Below are 11122 nucleotides of genomic sequence, written 5' to 3'. Positions count from 1 at the left end.
TACTAAACCATTCGAGTCTAGGAAGGGATTGAGGCAAGGAGACCCCCTTTCTCCTTTCTTATTTGTCCTAGCAATGGAATATCTTAGTAGGCTGCTCAAGCAATTAGGAAAACTGTCTGATTTCAATTTTCATCCCAAATGTGCTAAGATGAATCTGATCCAGTTTTTCTAAGGCCTTTGGTTTGGTTGCAAACTTGAGCAAAAGCTCTTTTTACTGTGGAGGTGTTACACATGAGGTCCAAAATGATTTCCATAATCTCTTGAGATTTAGCAAAGGGGAACTCCCTATTAGATACTTAGGGGTCCCTCTAAGCACCAAGAGAGTATTTGTTATTTAATGCGAGCCTCTTTTGGATAAAATATTGGGAAGGATTAAATCCTGGACTACTAAATTCTTATCCTATACTGACAGATCTCAATTGATAAAGTCAGTATTGTTCTCTATACAAGTTTTCTGGGCGCAAATCTTTATCTTACCTAAGAAAGCTGTTAAAGTCATTGAAACTACTTGTAGGAATTTTCTTTGGTCTAGTGGTACTGAGTTATTAAAAAAAGCTTTGTTAGCTTAGGATAGGGTATGTTATCCAAGGTCGACAGGTGGTTTAAATATTCTAGACATTGCAGCTTGGAATAAAGCGGCAATTAGTAAACTGTTGTGGAATATTTGTAGGAAAAAAGATAATCTTTGGGTGAAGTGGATTCATTGTTACTCTGGGAGGATCAGGAATATGTTTGAAGATGTCCCGAAGCAAGCATCTTGGATTGTTCAGAAGATTTTAAAAGCCATAAAGTACTTTAATGAAGTAGGCTATATATTGAATGAGGTACAGAGCATGGAGAAGTTCTCTACAAAGCAATTTTACTTGAAGTTAAGGAATACATTCCAGAAAGTAGCATGGAGGAAACTTGTGTGTAACAATCAAGATCTACCCAAATGGATTTTCATATTGAGATTGGCTGCACTTGGGAGATTGTATATAAGAGATAGATTATTCAAGTGGGGTGTGACTCAAGATCAATTTTGTCTCTTATGTGAGCAAGACCATGAAAGCTTGCCCTTCTGTTCTTTACCTGTGAGACCACTGCACAACTCTGGAAGAAGCTGCTCAATTGAATAGGTGTCACTAGAAATCCAATTGCCTGAGAAGATGAACTACAGTGGGCGATGCAACATACTAGTGGGAGCAGTCCAAGAGCTGAGGTATACAGAATGCTATTAGCGGCTGTTGTTTACCATGTGTGGATGAAAAGGAATTATAGAGTGTTTCAAAGCAAGCGGCAGAGTATTGAGGTACGGGCTAGAGAGACAGTTCAGGAAATCCATTTTAGAGGTTCAATGAAGGTGAAGAAAAGTGGTTGGAGAACTTAAACTACTTCCCAGCCTAATTACTTTTGTTATTGAGATGATCTTTTTGCTATTTTAATTTCTAAGCTTAGATTGAAGGTTGGGACTTGATGTCCAATATTCAGTGTTTGTATATTGTACATAACTCCAATTTTGATAATAAAAATCTAACTAATTACCAAAAAAAAATATTATAATGAAGGTTCGTGATGTCTGGTCAGGAAGCAGAGATCCCAGTCCCACTAAAAGAACACTAAGATTTCTAAAAATATCTAACGAGAACTCACCAAAAGTTAGCATTAGAGCTTGAAACGTGGTGCTGTCAATTTTCTAACGTCTAGTAGAAGCACTAAGGAAAAACACTGTTGGCCATTGGACGCTTTGCCACGAATCATTGTCTCAAATAACTGTCAGGCCAGGCTCCATTCATTTACATCTACACAATTTGATTGTATTCTCTAGTGGCAGAAATCCAGCTTAATGCCTGAATTTGTGTGCATTGCCTGCTACGTAGGGTAAGGTCTGCGTATATACCATCTTTCTCAGATCACACTTATAAGATTTTCTTAGATTTATTATTGTTGTTGGTGTACCGAGCAAGGTTGGACGTGAGAATTTGCAAATTAAATCAATTTTCAGCACCAGCTAAATCTCCGTACACCTATATGCACCTATATGCCTAGACTGTTGATAGTTTCATTATTGGGTAAAACATTGCTTTATATGATACAGTTGCACCCAATAAATTTCGAACAAACTTTTAACCCTTTGAGAATTCCGGCAAATAGTTAGCATTAGGGATGTCCGATTATTGAAAATATATAACTGGGATGTTAACATACTGATATGATTAGAAAACAATTTCTGAAAAATAAGTTTATTTTTCAAAATTATAAAATATTTTGCGGTGTTTAATTCGTTGAAGAGTGAAAAGTATTTACTAAAGTTTGATTATAATGTTAACAAGTCGGGTAGTTAGTTTGGTTACAAATTTGTTAGTATTATGTTATAATTATATGTTAGTGTTAGTTTAGAACTGTGATATGGAATTAAGAGTTGCTGTCATTGTAAAGAAAAATAATTTCCACCCAAAAGCAAGAGAAACCATTTTCCTTTATTTAGTAGAATATTTTTTCCGACAATCAAACACCATAAAATAACTTATTTTCAGATAATTATCTTTTGAAAATATTTTCCGTCATAACAATGGTCTTCATGGTGATTGGAAAAGGAGTAGCATAAAAATAGGCACCAATTAGAAAAAAAAAAGATATGGTAATTTTGAACTCTTCTGTGGATGGCAAAAGGAGCTAGGAAATGTAATAATCCGGACAAGATCAGTTCTTAATTTTCCAGACATCCAACAACCAAAATTTGGGGAATGACTTGGGTTATTAAATCTAAAGATCAAACCAAACTAATAAAAGTCGGGTTTTTAAATCTCAGTTTTTTTCGGGTTTTCGAATTATTTTTTTTCATAAAGTCTTCATAACACAAAACATAGAATTTGTGTTTCAAATATTTCTTTAATCCTAGTAATACAGAATTATATAACGTGTTTTTCAACAAAATAACATAAATATGAGATGATTCATGGCATTGTATTAAAATACTAAAGATAATAAAATCGCATAAAATAAATATTATTAATAAGCCATAAGAAAAACAAACATAATTTAAAATTACTAATAAGTTGCTAAAATAAGTACAACTAATAAGTACTATTATTTACATGACTAAACACTAAAAGAAAAATAAGTTATGCATTTTATCTAAACCATGAAAAAACTAAAAAATAGATATCCAACACTATTGTCATTCATAATACAATTAAATTGAATGTTTTTTATAGCATTAGTACTAATTTAATTTTGGTTTAGGATTTATTTGAGTTACTAACATTTAAGGACTATAAAATTTATTGAAGCATCCAAAAATTATAAGTCCAAACTTGAAATAATACGTTAAAAGATAAAACTATGAAAAAGCTTAAGAAATATTTATAAACTACACTACAAGAAATATTTTTATGTATTAAATATATTTAAAACTTCTATATATATAATGTCGGGTTGGTTTGGTTTCGGTTTGATTTTTTTTAGTTAAAACCAAACCAAACCAAATATCATCGGGTTTTCTTTTCCAACACAAAACCAAATCAAACCAAACCAAACCATAGTCGGGTTTTTTTTCTCGATTTGACTCGGATTATCGAGTTGATGCGGTTTGTCAGTTTTATTTGTACACGTTGAATTTATGAGTCAAGGGTCCATAGTCCACAAGCCAAAGCACAAGTATTATATTGAATCACAGAATAAACTAGAAGCCCAAAGTTGCACTATGGAATATTGGAAACAAATTCTGTGGGGTCCATCCCCATACTGAAAAAGTCCAAGTTGCCAAATTGGACTTGGACTTGGTTGCCAAATTAGGTGGGCGTCAGTAAGGAAAAATTTGCAATGCAAATTTTCAACCAATACTTCATTCTGATTGGTTGAAGAGGTAGGCCATTTCTCCTATAAAAGAAGAGTTTCGGCTCTCATTTCTACACACCAACAAAGAGAAAAAGAAAGAGTGAAGTTTAACAGACAAGGTATAAAAAAATAGTTTGTGAGAAAAATAGAGAGTGAGCGATATTATAATGAGGTGGAAATATCAAAAGAGGGTTATTTCTTTTGAGTGTTGTAGTGGTCTTTGGAGTATTTTACTCGGACCTACAAAGTGTAAAAATTCCTTGCTATAGTGATATCAGTTGCTCGTCTTAGGGCCGTGGTTTTTTCCTTATTCAAAAGGGTTTTTCATGTAAAAATCTTGGTGCCGTTGTCACTCTTTTATTATTGTTAATTATCGTATATCGGTGCTATTTTATCATTCCGCTTTTATTACTATGAATATTATTTCTGTGGGGGTTTATTCCCAACAACTGGTATCAGAGCACAGGTTTTGCCCGTTCACAGAAGTACTATTCACTGTCGGTAGTACTATACTCAGTGAAAAACAAAAATGTACGGAGTAAAGTACGAGGTAGTAAAATTTAACGAAGATAGTGGTTTCTCAACATGGCAAAGATGGATGAGAGATCTGCTCATCCAATAAGGATTACACAAGGTACTAGATGCTAATGCCAAAAAGCCTGATACCATGAAAGATGAGGATTGAGCTGACTTGGATGAAAGGGTTGCTAGTGCAATCAGGTTGCACTTATCAGATGATGTGGTAAATAACATCATTGATGAAGACACCGCACATGGGACTTGGACAAGGTTGGAAAGCCTATACATGTCCAAAATGCTAACAAATAAATTGTACATGAAGAAGCAGCTATACGTCCTACACATGGGTGAAGGTATGAATTATTTGTCACATTTAAATGTGTTTAACGGACTAATCACACAGCTCGCCAACCTCGGAGTGAAAATTGAGGAAGAAGATAAAGTCATCTTGCTATAGAACTCGTTATCATTTTCGTACGATAATTTGGCAACAACCATCCTGCACGGTAAGACTACCATTGAGTTGAAAGATGTCACATTGGCTCTTCTACTTAATGAGAAGATGAGAAAGAAGCCTGAAAATCAGGGACATGCTCTCATCACAGAAGGTAGAGGCAGGAGTTACCAAAGGAGTTCGTGCAACTATAGTAGATCTGGAGCTCGTGGGAAGTCTAAGAACCAATCCAAATCAAGAGATAGAAATTGCTACAATTGTGATCAACCAGATCACTTCAAAAGAGATTTTCCAAATCCAAGGAAGGGCAAATGTGAAACTAGTGGCCAGAATAATGAAGACAACATAACCGCCATGGTGCAAAATAATGATAATGTTGTCCTCTTTATAAACGAGGAAGAGAAATGCATGTATTTATCAGGTCCAGAGTGGGAATGGGTGGTTGATATCGCAACATCTTACCATGCCACACCGGTAAGAGATCTTTTTTGCAGATATGTAGAAGGTGATTTAGGCCTTGTGAGAATGGGTACACAAGTACTCAAAGATTGCGGGGATTGGTGACATTTGTATCAAGACAAATGTCGGATGCACATTGGTTCTGAAGGACGTGCGACATGTACTTGATTTATGGATGAACTTGATCTTGGGAATTGCTTTAGACCGAGATGGATACGAAAACTATTTTGCAAATCAAAAGTGGAGACTCACCAAGGGATCATTGGTGATTGTAAAGGGAGTTGCTCGTGGCACGTTGTACAGGACAAATACAGAAATATGCCAAGGTGAATTGAACGCGGCACAAGATGAGATTTCTGTAAAATTGTGGCACAAAAGAATGAGTCATATGAGCGAGAAGGGATTGCAGATTCTTTCCAAGAAATCACTCATTTCTTATGCCAAAGGTACAACGGTAAAACCTTATGACTACTGTTTATTTGGTAAGCAGCATAGAGTCTCATTTCAAACATCGTCTGAAAAAAAATTGAATATACTTGATTTGGTATATTCTGATGTTTGTGGTCCAATGGAAATTGAATCGATGGGCAGTAACAAATATTTTGTTACATTTATTGATGATGCTTCACGAAAATTATGGGTTTACATTTTGAAAACCAAAGATCAGGTGTTTCAAGTTTTTTAGAAGTTTCATGCTATAGTGGAAAGAGAGACATGCCAAAAGCTAAAGCGTCTCCGAAGTGACAATGGAGGTGAGTACACTTCAAGAGAATTTGAAGAGTATTGTTCGAGCCATGGGATCAGATATGAAAAGATAGTTCCTGGAACCCCACAGCACAATGGCGTAGCCAAGAGGATGAACCGCACCATTGTTGAGAAGGTGAGAAGCATGCTCAGAATGGCTAAACTGCCTAAGTCATTTTGGGGTGAAGCAGTTCAGATAACCTGTTACCTGATCTATAGGAGTCCATCAGTTCCATTGGCGTTTGACATCCCAGAGAGAGTTTAGACCAACAAGGAGGTGTCCTACTCGCATCTGAAGGTGTTCGGTTACAGAGCTTTTGCACATGTACCAAAGGAGCAAAGAACAAAGCTGGATGATAAATTCGTTCCCTCCATATTCATCAGATATGGAGATGAAGAGTTCTGATATAGATTGTGGGATCCCGTAAAGAAGAAGGTCATCAGAAGCAGAGATGTAGTCTTCCGAGAAAGTGAAGTTGGAACTGTAGATGACCAGTCAGAGAAAATAAAGGATGGTATAATCCCTAACCTTGTTACCATTTTTTTTTCTTCTAACTATCCCACAAGTGCAGAAAGTACGACCGACAAGGTTGCCGAGCAGGGAGAGCAACCTGGTAAGGTTATTGAGCAGGGGGAGCAACTTGATGATGATGTCGAGCAAGTGGAGTACCCTACTCATGAAGAAGAACAACCTCAACCTCTGAGGAGATTAGAGAGGCCAAGGGTAGAGTCATGCAGGTACCCTTCCACAGAGTATGTCCTCATCAGTGATGAAGGGGAGCCAGAAAGTCTTAAGGAGGTGCTGTCTCATACAGAAAAGAATTAGTAGATGAAAGCCATGTAAGAGGAGATGGAATCTCTATAGAAAAATGGCACGTACAAGCTGGTTGAACTTTCAAAGGAAAAAAGACAACTCAAATGCAAGTGGGTCTTTAAACTCAAGAAAGATGGAAATGACAAGCTGGTCAGATACAAAGCTCGATTGGTAGTTAAAGGCTTTAAACAGAAAAAAGGTATTGATTTTGATGAAATTTTCTCACATGTTATCAAAATGACTTATATTCGAACAATTTTGAGCTTAACAGCTAGCCTAGATCTTGAAGTGGAGCAATTGGACGTGAAAATTGTATTTCTTCATGGAGATTTGGAAGAGGAGAACTGTATGGAGCAGCCAGAAGGATTTGAAATAGCTGAAAGGAAACACATGGTGTGCAAACTGAATAAGAGTTTTTATGGATTGAATCAGGCACGAAATGCAGTGGAACAAGAAGTTTGACTCATGCATGAAAAGTCAAACTTACACAAAGACATATTCTAATCCATGTGTATACTTCAAAAGATTTTCTGACAACAACTTTATTATTTTGTTATTGTATGTGGATGACATGTTAATTGTAGGAAAAAACAAGGGGCTGATCGCAAAGTTGAAGGAAGATTTGTCCAAGTCATTTGATATGAAGGACTTGGGCCCACCACAACAAATTCTGGGTATGAAGATAGTTCGAGAGCGAATAAGCAGAAAGTCGTGGCTGTATCAGAGAAGTACATTGAACGTGTACTGGAACGCTTCAACATGAAGAATGCTAAGCCAGTCAGCACACCTCTTGCTAGTCATCTGAAGTTAAGCAAGAAGATGTGTCCTACAACAATGGAGGAAAAGGAAAGCATGACCAAAGTTCCTTATTCCTCTACCGTCGGAAGTTTGATGTATTCAATGGTATGCACTAGACCTGATATTACTCACGCAGTTGGTGTTGTCAGCAGGTTTCTTGAAAATCTTGAAAAAGAACACTAGGAATCAGTCAAGTGGATACTCAGGTACCTGAGATGTACCACGGGAGATTGTTTGTGTTTTGGAGGATCTGATCCAATCTTGAAGGGCTATACAGATGCTGATATGGCAGGTGACATTGATAATAGAAAATCCACTACTGGATATTTGTTTACATTTTCAGGGGGAGCTATATCATGGCAGTCAAGGTTGCAGAAGTGTGCCGCACTCTCTACAACTGAAGCGGAGTATATTGCCAAAGCTGGCAAGGAGATGATATGGTTGAAACGGTTCCTTCAAGAGCTTGGCTTGCATCAGAAGGAGTATGTCGTCTATTGTGACAGTCAAAGTGCAATAGACCTTAACAAGAACTCCATGTACCATGCAATGACCAAACACATCAACGTGAGATATCACTGAATTCGAGAAATGGTAGAGAATGAATCTCTAAAAGATTTGAAGATTTCTACAAGTGAGAATCCCGCAGATATGCTGACCAAGGTGCTACCAAGAGACAAGTTCGAATTGTGCAAAGAAATTATCGGCATGGACTCAAGCTAAAAGTCTGGTGTTACCTCCTTTAGGTGAATGGGTCTGGAGAGGAAGATTGTGGGGTCCATCCCATACTGAAAAAGTCCAAGTTGCCAAATTGGTCTTGGACTTGGTTGCCAAATTAGGTGGGCGTCAGTAAGGAAAGATTTGCAATGCAAATTTTCAACCAATACTTCATTCTGATTGGTTGAAGAGCTAGGCCATTTCTCCTATAAAAGGAGAGTTTCGACTCTTATTTCTACACACCAACAAAGAGAGAAAGAAAGAGTGAGATTTCACAGACAAGGTATAAGAAAATAGTCTGTGAGAAAAATAGAGAGTGAGCGATATTATAGAAGGTGGGAATATCAAAAGAGGTTTATTTCTTTTGAGTGTTGTAGTGGTCTTTAGAATATTTTACTCAGACCTACAAAGTGTAAAAATTCCTTGCTAAAGTGATATCAGTTGCTCGTCTCAGGACCGTGGTTTTTCTCTTATTCAAAAGGGTTTTCCACGTAAAAATCTTGATGTCGTTGTCACTCTTTTGTTATTGTTAATTACCGAATCTCGGTACTGCATTATTATTCCGAATTCGGCCTCGTATAGGAAATTTATTTTGTCTTAGACTGTAACAAGCTAAGAAAGACAAACACTATCAATATGGAAGATTTACCATACCCCAAACGGTTTAAGTCCTTCAATTTTCAAGTAAGTTTGGGCAGCTGCATTAACTACATGACCATAAAAAGGCTCAACATATTGCTTCCTGCACAAATATCTTCTATTTAGGTTCCAAGCGCCAAACTTTTTCTAAAAGTAAAATAACAGACGAAATAACAGACGTCCCGAAACAGACCTGGCAGGCAAGTGATCATGTGGACGGTTGTATGGGGTCCAAACTGGATCTCCAACAAAGAGCCGCATTGCCTACAAGAACCACATTATATTGTAGTAATTGACATATCACAAAATAATGACCCAACTGAAGAAGCAACACATAGTTGCCAAATACTTTATCATGTTTTTAGAGAAAGGCAGCGGGAAAGCAACGACGGTGTGAAAACACCACACAGTCTTACTGTTTGATCTTTAATTTAGGCTCAGGCTTCTCTTAAGTACCTTGATGTAATTGCTTGAATCAAGTGTGAACCGGTGATAAATTCCAACCCTCGTTACGATCCCGTACATCAAAATAACCTTACAAGACAAAGTATATAGTATATTTTAGCAACCATATTATAGTTGGCAGATAGTGATGCAAAGCCCAACCAATAAATCCTACACTTACCACTTCCAGCAACACAGTGTGCAAGTGCTCTTCGTAAAAGTTCTTAATCTTCTCCTCATAATTGGGTAAATTTTTAGGGCATAAGCGCCATCACGACCTTTAGCTGATTTTGGGTCATGACAGCTTGGTATCGGAGCGTTACGTCCGCAGGTGGAAAAGTCGCTGGGCAGTGGGATATTTTTAATCCGAGACTTGGTTGGGCGATTTTTGGAGCTATTGGTACTACCAAAAATTTGATCTATGGCAACGCTTTTTCTGCAACGGTTCCGTAACCGTTGCAATAGAGTAACCGTTGCAATAGATTTTATATAGCAACGGTATTAACTGTTGCATAAATATCTTCCACCTGCTGTAACGCTTTTGCACATAAACCGTTGCCCTAGTGTAGTCACCGTTGCTATAGATGAATCTATTGCATCAGTTGTTATAACCGCTGCAATAGGTATATCTTGGGCAACAGTTATATGAAATTGTTTCTTATTGCAACGGTTTCAATTCCCTCCTTATTTTCCCTCTTCTAATTTTTCTCAAAACAGAGCCTCTTTTTAATTGTTTCATTTTTTAATTGTCTATTTACTTTGTCTATTTTGCCAAGTATACTAAATCACTCTTATGTGGAGTAATATTTATCTAGAGAACATATCTAGCCCTCTAAAAATCCATCAAAGCTCTCCCAGAAGCCCTTCTTCGAGAAAAGTCATATCGTCGACTTAGATCTCTTCGAGCCAAGGGAGATCTCCGATCCTTATATATTCGAGCAAAGTAGAACTCCGACCATATTATTTTCAAGCTTCTTCAGCCCAAACCTCAGCTCCCATCTTATGCTCATACTCATCTTCCATCGTCGGTCCATAACGAGAACCAGTAATCATCCCTTTACGTTGAAATTATTATAGAAATCCGATTCTAAAATCCCCAAATTCATATCAAAACAACTCTTTAGAAACATTAGTCTGAAGTCTTCATAGATTCCGAGAGGTTTTATCAAATCTAGGGTTTGCAGATTTCTCGAGGTTGTCGGTCGGTCAATGTATTTTGGTAGTTTTTTTTCTCAATTCTATATCCTTCTTCTTTTCCCGTTTGGTTTTTATATGTGATAATGCATGTGATTTATGAATATCATTGGATGCTTGTTATGGGTATGAATTCCTTCAAGTTCAACGAGTAAAATTGGGACTTTATGTTTTGGTAAATTATTTCTACTATCGAATTTTACTTACAATTTATGTTGTTGTAAATGCTCACTCTCAACCCTGTTTTCAACTTAGACCAGTGAGTGATTTTCTCAAGCACTTTTTTCTTGAGCCTCTGAAGTAGATTTAAATGAGTTTCTTCTGATATTTTGAGTGTTCCTCGCCTTTATTTGCTTTTGGATGGTAGTTTCTCATGTTTATACAGTTACAAAGGTATCTATAATTGATAATACAAGAATAGAGTGAAGAAACGGAACTAAAAGAACAATTATAGAGTGCCAAAGTGATTTTAGCTTCAGAATTAAGTTGTAGTTACATGTTGGCGATGCTTTTACTATTATTAA

At 36.8% G+C, this 11122-nt stretch overlaps 1 pseudogene; it reads right to left on the bottom strand.

Annotated features, from left to right (window-relative positions):
- Positions 1–8966: 8966 nt before the first annotated feature.
- LOC142175840 (acireductone dioxygenase 2-like) lies at positions 8967–10457 on the bottom strand (annotated as a pseudogene).
- Between the last annotated feature and the right edge of the window lie 665 nt (positions 10458–11122).

Source organism: Nicotiana tabacum, chromosome 22 (genome assembly GCF_000715075.1).
Source record: "Nicotiana tabacum cultivar K326 chromosome 22, ASM71507v2, whole genome shotgun sequence".
NCBI lineage: Eukaryota > Viridiplantae > Streptophyta > Magnoliopsida > Solanales > Solanaceae > Nicotiana > Nicotiana tabacum.
Note: the sequence above shows the minus strand (reverse complement) of the source record. Positions and strands in the feature narration are given on the sequence as shown.